This window comes from Achroia grisella, unplaced genomic scaffold (assembly GCF_030625045.1).
Source record: "Achroia grisella isolate CSIRO2021 unplaced genomic scaffold, CSIRO_AGI_Agris_v1 utg109, whole genome shotgun sequence".
NCBI lineage: Eukaryota > Metazoa > Arthropoda > Insecta > Lepidoptera > Pyralidae > Achroia > Achroia grisella.
The window spans coordinates 4,878,001-4,885,177 of record NW_026712573.1 but is presented as its reverse complement, the minus strand read 5'-3'; positions in this window follow the sequence as shown (position 1 = coordinate 4,885,177).

Below are 7,177 nucleotides of genomic sequence, written 5' to 3'. Positions count from 1 at the left end.
TTATATAATTATATTTAATATATTTATGATTACTAGAAGAATCTCTAGTTGTTTTATTCTGGCTGAAGATATAATACTAGGCTTGTTACCAGTGTGTTGTTTACACACCAAGTCACATGTTGAGCGGAGCGTGTTCATTCTCAAAAACTCGGCTTTCAAAAATTAAATTAATTTTTTTTCAGTAGCGAATGATTTTTTTCCGCCATGCTAAGTCTATGGTAACTTTTATCACCGACCATTCCTCAAGGACATGACCGATGGGAATTTTTTGGAGTCGTAAGCGATGCAGGCCCGATGGTCGACATTCGATGAAATTTTGGTCTCGATCGATCCGTTTTGTAGGAGTATCGTTACAAAGAGTGCAAATCTGTTCTCTAAGATAGATCCGCACTTCGCGCTCCGCTGAATAACAATATATATTAATAATTATATGATAAATAGCTGTACCCGCGACTTCGTCCGCGTGGAATTTAGGTAACTTTATTTTTATAAAATTAAAGTAGCCTAAGTTACTCCTTATTACATCAGCTATCTGTCAAAAAAAGTCCCGTCAAAATCGGTCCTGCCATTTCAGAGATTAGCCGGAACAAACAGACAGACAGACAAAAATGTACCGTATTTATATTCGTATGTAGAAAAAGAATGATTATTTCAATATTACAAACAGACATTCCAATTTTATTTATATGTATAGATAAAGGTATTTACCTCTCTCGACGTTTCGACTAGCCGTGGACTCGAGCTTATTGGAGTAACAGCGATGTCAATGGCGGTAGGTGCCAGCAGTTTTCTTTTATTTTGCCATATTCAGATCACGAAAACATACCGACTTTAATCACATTATTAGGATAACTCAAGAACTACCGATTAAATCTTGAACAAAATTATATGAATGAGCTTTTAAATAACAAAATAATTTTCAAAAGCAGTCCAGGTACAATAAAGTTATGTGATACACATAAAAATAAAGTCGAAAAGAGAACCTTCTCCTTTTTAAAGCCGGTTAAAAATAACCACCTTCAGTATTAGTGGAGGTAACTCGTCAGCTGGTACATAGATTCACAATCTTGGCTCGTAAAATTCTTATGTAAACTCGATACAGATTAGTGATGAGCGATATCTATCGATAAAACATCTTTAAATAAACAATACTACATAATATTAGAATAGAATAGAAAATCCTTTACTCAAATGAACTTAATTTAAACACTTTTGAATAGTCATAGTTATCCTTCTTTAAATCTAGCTGTCACTTCACAAGAAGAACAAGCAATGAACTTGCGTTTGCTCTATTAAATAATCGTTGTAACTTTACATTCCTAAGTCAAAACGTGTGAATACAAACTACTGACTAGCACTAATTTATTAGGATCAAATATTAAACGCACAATAATATTAAATCATTCGTAGTGATTAGCAAACTAGTCATTACAAGCAGCACTCCTTCATGAGTATGACATTAAATTAATATAAAAAAAATATTAACATAAAACTTTCATATCAATAGTCATAATATAAGCATACGGTTGTAATGGTATTCAGATGGTAGTCAGAGTAATATTCAATAGTCGAATTTATGGTTTGAAGTTTATTTATACCTATGTGTTACAATTGAATGTGATAAGGGGTTGTTAATTGTTATTGGTGTTTCATGCATCGGAGAGTAAATTAGAAAACAAAACGACGTTGATAGTTTCTAGTGTCCGTCAAATTCGAAATCACGCCTTTAGAGTCCATAAACACAATAGTAAAGTCCACCATGGACACTATTCGTAATAATAAAATAATGATTATTATTATGATCCTATCAACTTATCATTATTGACTGGCATGATAACAGGTTAATGACCTATAATTTATATAATACAGTACTTTCGAAAATAGCATTAATCTTCTTTCAGTCAGAGGATTTTCTTGAAAGATGTCTCTAAGAGATAATCTGAGGCCACAATTTAGGAATGTCTAGACCCGAGCCAATTTATAAAAGTACGTTTCGTGAATTGACCTGACCGAAGATAAAACCTGCAATATAACGAAGTGTAAGTTCGTTGCCGGAACCTCATTTACTCGAAAGCCTCTGCTCTGAAAGAGACTTATTTTCTAAATGGTTTACATTTCGATAGATTGTGAGTCTGTCTGTGTAGATATATATGTGTATATAACCCACAACGATAAAAAGAAGTCTATCTATTTAACTGTGAGTTTTTCGTTTTATTTATAATTTCGTTGTCATTATAAATACAAGGATGATTAAGACACTAGGAGAAAGCAGTGTAATTTAGAGAATAAGGTTTGACGATAGTAGTAACAAGATGAGTCCTCGTTATCTGCTAGTAAACACAATTATCTTAGCACATTTTATTTATATAACATGCGCATATACATTACATTAAAAAATAAAATATCCATATTATATTTTTAATAATTACTTGCTTGATTTATTTCTCTGGTAAGGTAAATGGGTACAATAGAATTTGGTTATATAATTTTCATTTACGCATATTCTTATTTATTTTCTCTATAAATTTTGAAGACATATACCTATAAAACTATTTTTATAATAATGTTACAACAAATTAATTCACTAGAAAACCGAGATTAATACAAAAAAAATGTATTACATTTATATTGATTGATTTTAACAATAAATACAATGGAAAATATGTTTTGAATAAATATTATTTTAATATTAATAATATATTTATATTTTTCTTGTCGATAAAAAAATACAGTAACAAACACCGCACTACGACATAGACGACTAAGGATTCTAGGTTCATATTCGCAAATGGCTTCACATTACGAGCTATAGCCAGCGACGTGAGTCTTGCATATAAAATATTAACCATATTTCATATAGTTTTCATATTTATTTCATATTAAAACATAACTGTATATGTAATATTGTCTTATCTATGCCTCTATCGAAAGATACATTCGTCTGTGCTATACTTAGGATGGGAAAACTAATAATCGATTCTTGAAGAAATCTATTTCGTTTAATAAAAATTACTATAATTGATTAAATAATAATAGAACTTTACAAAAACCCACATTTTTGGATGCCTTTGCACGTGGATGTTCTAATTTTTCCTGTAGAACCTTTTTGGATGAGAAACACGAAGCTTTTTTTACGCAGAAAGCCAGATGCCTACTGCGGTAACACATCTATGGGACACCAGTGGATGATGATAAGATGAGAATAAAGTCAACATGTCATAACATGTCTATATAAAAAAAAGGCTAAAATTTTACTTTTATTTTTCATATGAGTGATTATGTAGTGCACCTGCCTGCGCTAACGGTATATGCTGACGGGACACTAATATAGTATGATAAGATGAGCATGAGGTCATGTCAGTTGGCCCATCGTGATAAATTTCCCTGAAGCTGACCTCCCCGGTACCTTGCTAGCAACGGGGTTATTAGTCCACATTACTATTAATCCCTTTCCACCACTCTATATATGTTAGTAATAAGCACAGATGATTGTATTGTTAGCAATGTACCATATCAGGTTGACCTCCACGCGGTTCCCCCTGGAAACCATCGTCATAAATTCAAGATGAATTTATCACGATGGGCTAACTGACATGGCCTCATGCTCATCTAATCATCTTCCACTGTTGCCTCGCCAGCGTAAACCGTTAGCGCAGGCGGGTGCACCATTCCATTATCATCGATAAAAAAAGAAATTAGTAAACACACTAAGCTCTTTAACGGCATGTGGCAACTATCACCTATATACATGAACAGCACTACAACCTCAAGTCGTCATATGCTCATGATACCTCATGCTTTGCCTTCGTACAGTACCGTGGCCACAGAGACAGTTTATACATTTACTAGCCGTCCAGGCTTCGCACGGACACAATCATGGAATTTCTCGGCTTGTTCTATACTATGATACACATGTATCATACATATAAACCTATCTTGAATCACTCGCAAATCGTTTTTCAGTAATAAGGCCGCCCATTGTTGCGTCTTTCCTTTGTCAATGTTGTATGTTTGTACATATTTATATATTAATAGTGTATATAAATGTTTGTATTCTGTGAAGACAACAATAAAGAATTTTCATTTCATTTCACTCTATCTATTGCTGAAAACTGCATTTAAATCCGTTGCGTAATTTAAAACAATATAGCGAACAGACAGCAGACTTTGTACTATGTAAAGATATTTATTTATATTATTATTAAATGTATATGTTTGTCTATAAGGTATTTATTATATGTGCTATTAGTAGCCTGAAATATATAAATAAAAAACACAACTTATAAAGAAATCTACTCAGTGGCTAAAGTTTTAGGTAGAGATACTCACCCACGCAAACAACATTTAAAAATGAGTAAAAATCACGGGATCTTACCACGTTTTATATAGTATTTATTTGCTGAGTTCGGGTAAACAGTTTACTCGTGATCAAGGTGGGCGAAACACTGCCGAAATATCGGCAACTCAGCATATAAATATAAAACGTGGTAGCATCCCGTGATTTTTACTAAAGTACGATTATTAATTCCAGTCAGTAAAATGACAAGTGCAACTATCACTGATACAAAAAAGGGTGACCCGCTACAATAGTAATGTTCGGCAATCAATAGACTTAGACATTTAGTCATGCTTTATTTTATTAGGTATCGAAGACTTTTTTTTAATTTTAAATATTTAATACATATCGTATTAAACAATACGATTTTAGAAATATGGACCTTACCAGCATATTAAAATTTCTCACTATAACATTATTACAAAAGCTGGGAAAAAATGTAAAAAGAGATTCAGAGGAATTAATACTAGAATTTTTATTTGTATAAAGGCAATTTGATATTGAATAAAAAAAATGTAATCTCGACTAACTTTTAATTGTAAAAACTCGATTCTACCACATCACTATTTATTTGGGACTAAAAACCTGCAACACTGGAAATGTCATTTTACTGACTGGAATTAATAATCTTACCTTAATTATACGTATAAATAACGACCGCGGCAAATTTAAAACAGTATATAAAATTCTCGTGTCACAGTTTCCGTTCCCATACTCCTCCGAAACGGCTTGACCGATTCTCATGAAATTTTGTGAGTGTATTGAGTAGGTCTGAGAATCGGCCAACATCTATTTTTCATCCCCCTAAACGTTAGGGGTAGTCCGCTCCCTAATTTTTTTTTTTATTTTAAGGCAAAACTATGTTTGCCGTGGCAGCTAGTAACATTATAAAATTACCTACATCAGTTTTGATTCAGTCAAAATAGAACTCTACCAAAATTTTCATATCCAATACAACGTGACGGTGTTTATTATTTCTGTTATCTCATACATGTCATATTCAGGACAGCCCGCGGCCCCGCTGTACTTTATTACATTTTATAAAGGAAATGTTTATTTTATGGGGAAAAAAGCACAGAGAATAACTCATAGTGATACATTTTCTGAGCGGAATAGAAATACATACCGTACTTAAATTTAAGGACCTCGATGGTGTAGTGATCTTACACCGCCTTTCTTCGAATGGTCGCGGTTTCAATTCTCGAATGACAACAAGACGGTAAACGATAATCTAACGGTAAATAAAGCGTGTATACGTCGAATCAACTTCTGTTTTCTTGAATTTTTTCTATATAATTTAAATGGCAGTATATCTGACTATACTCTGGAAATTGAAAACATTGTAAGTATTCATGTATACATATATACATATGAAGAGCTTCATACTCATAATGTCTATCCTTCACGCAGGAGTTAGCCTTCAGCCGCTTTGTAAGTCCTTCTACGGGTTTGGAAGGCCCTTTACAGTTGCTTACGCCCAAAAACACCGCGTTACATCCAATGGTCGCAGGTTTGATTCCTTACACGGCAAACATTTATGATCATGACAATGATTGTTTGTATTGATCTGGGTGTTGTGTTGTGTATATGTATATTATATTATACAAGATGGCGCTGTGTGAATTGTCCTAAAAATTATTGTATAATAGCACTTCTTCAATAAAACATCCTTTAATTTTATTTCAAATGGTAATTTAGATGACACACAGACCACGCTGACTTTTAACTTTAATATAATTTACTCATTATATATGTTTTTATAAAACTTTTAACGCTAACTCACTTCAAACTGGCCAGTGACCGAGTAACATTTCATTTTCAGAGCCCGCCTGTTCAGCGGGTGACGTCATCAGAGGGAGCTGCCAGGACTCGATTACTATTTTTGTAGGCGTCCTATCGATCTTTTTATGACGGTACCTTTATATATATCGGCCTCGATGGCTTGTACACCGTCTAACTTCCGATGGCCGCAGATTCAATTCCTCGCACAGTGCAAACATTTGTATTCGTGACTATGATTGTTTATATCTGTCTGGGTGTTTTCTATGTTATGTATCTAAAAAAAATTATTTCAGAAGTCTAGTACCCATAACACATGCTCTGCTTACCGTGGGACTAGATGGCGCTGTGTTAACCGGCCAGGGTTATTTGAAGTATATTAGCAAAATTTTGTTCCTACACCATACGTTATTCTGACGATTACAAATATAACAAAAATGTTGTTAAATTCAGAATAAATCCATACTTCTATACTAATATCTAAATTTGAAAGCGTATCTGGGTGTTTGTTACCTATTTAGCGAATAAACAGCTATGAAATCAAAATGAAGATAGTTTGTTTTAGAAGGTCATAAAGAGAACCTTGAAGATCATAGGTTATCTTTCACTTTAATAATAATCTGGAGGTGAAACAATGGATATTTGTGCAGACGAAGATAACATCTAGAAAACCACAAAATAAACATCCAATCTTTTCAATAACAATTTAAACCATAAATATGAACTAGAAAAGATCGCTTTTTTGGCGATAAGGCCGCCCGTTGTTAGCTTTTTGTCTTGTTTATTATTGTATTTTTTTATATTTTATACAAAATTGTGTATGTCCATAATTAAAGTTTCATTCAATAACTATAAAATCCAGGAATACTTCTATATCATAAATTTTGACTACAGACCGAAGAGAGTAGTGTATCGGCGCTACCATGACAAATTACTGTTTCAGTGACGTACGCACATAGACAACGTATATTTATATTCGACTTCAACAGCCTAGGTGGTCTAGCGGTTAAGCGCACCGTCTTAATTCCAATGGTAGCGGGTTCGATTCCTCGAACGGTACAA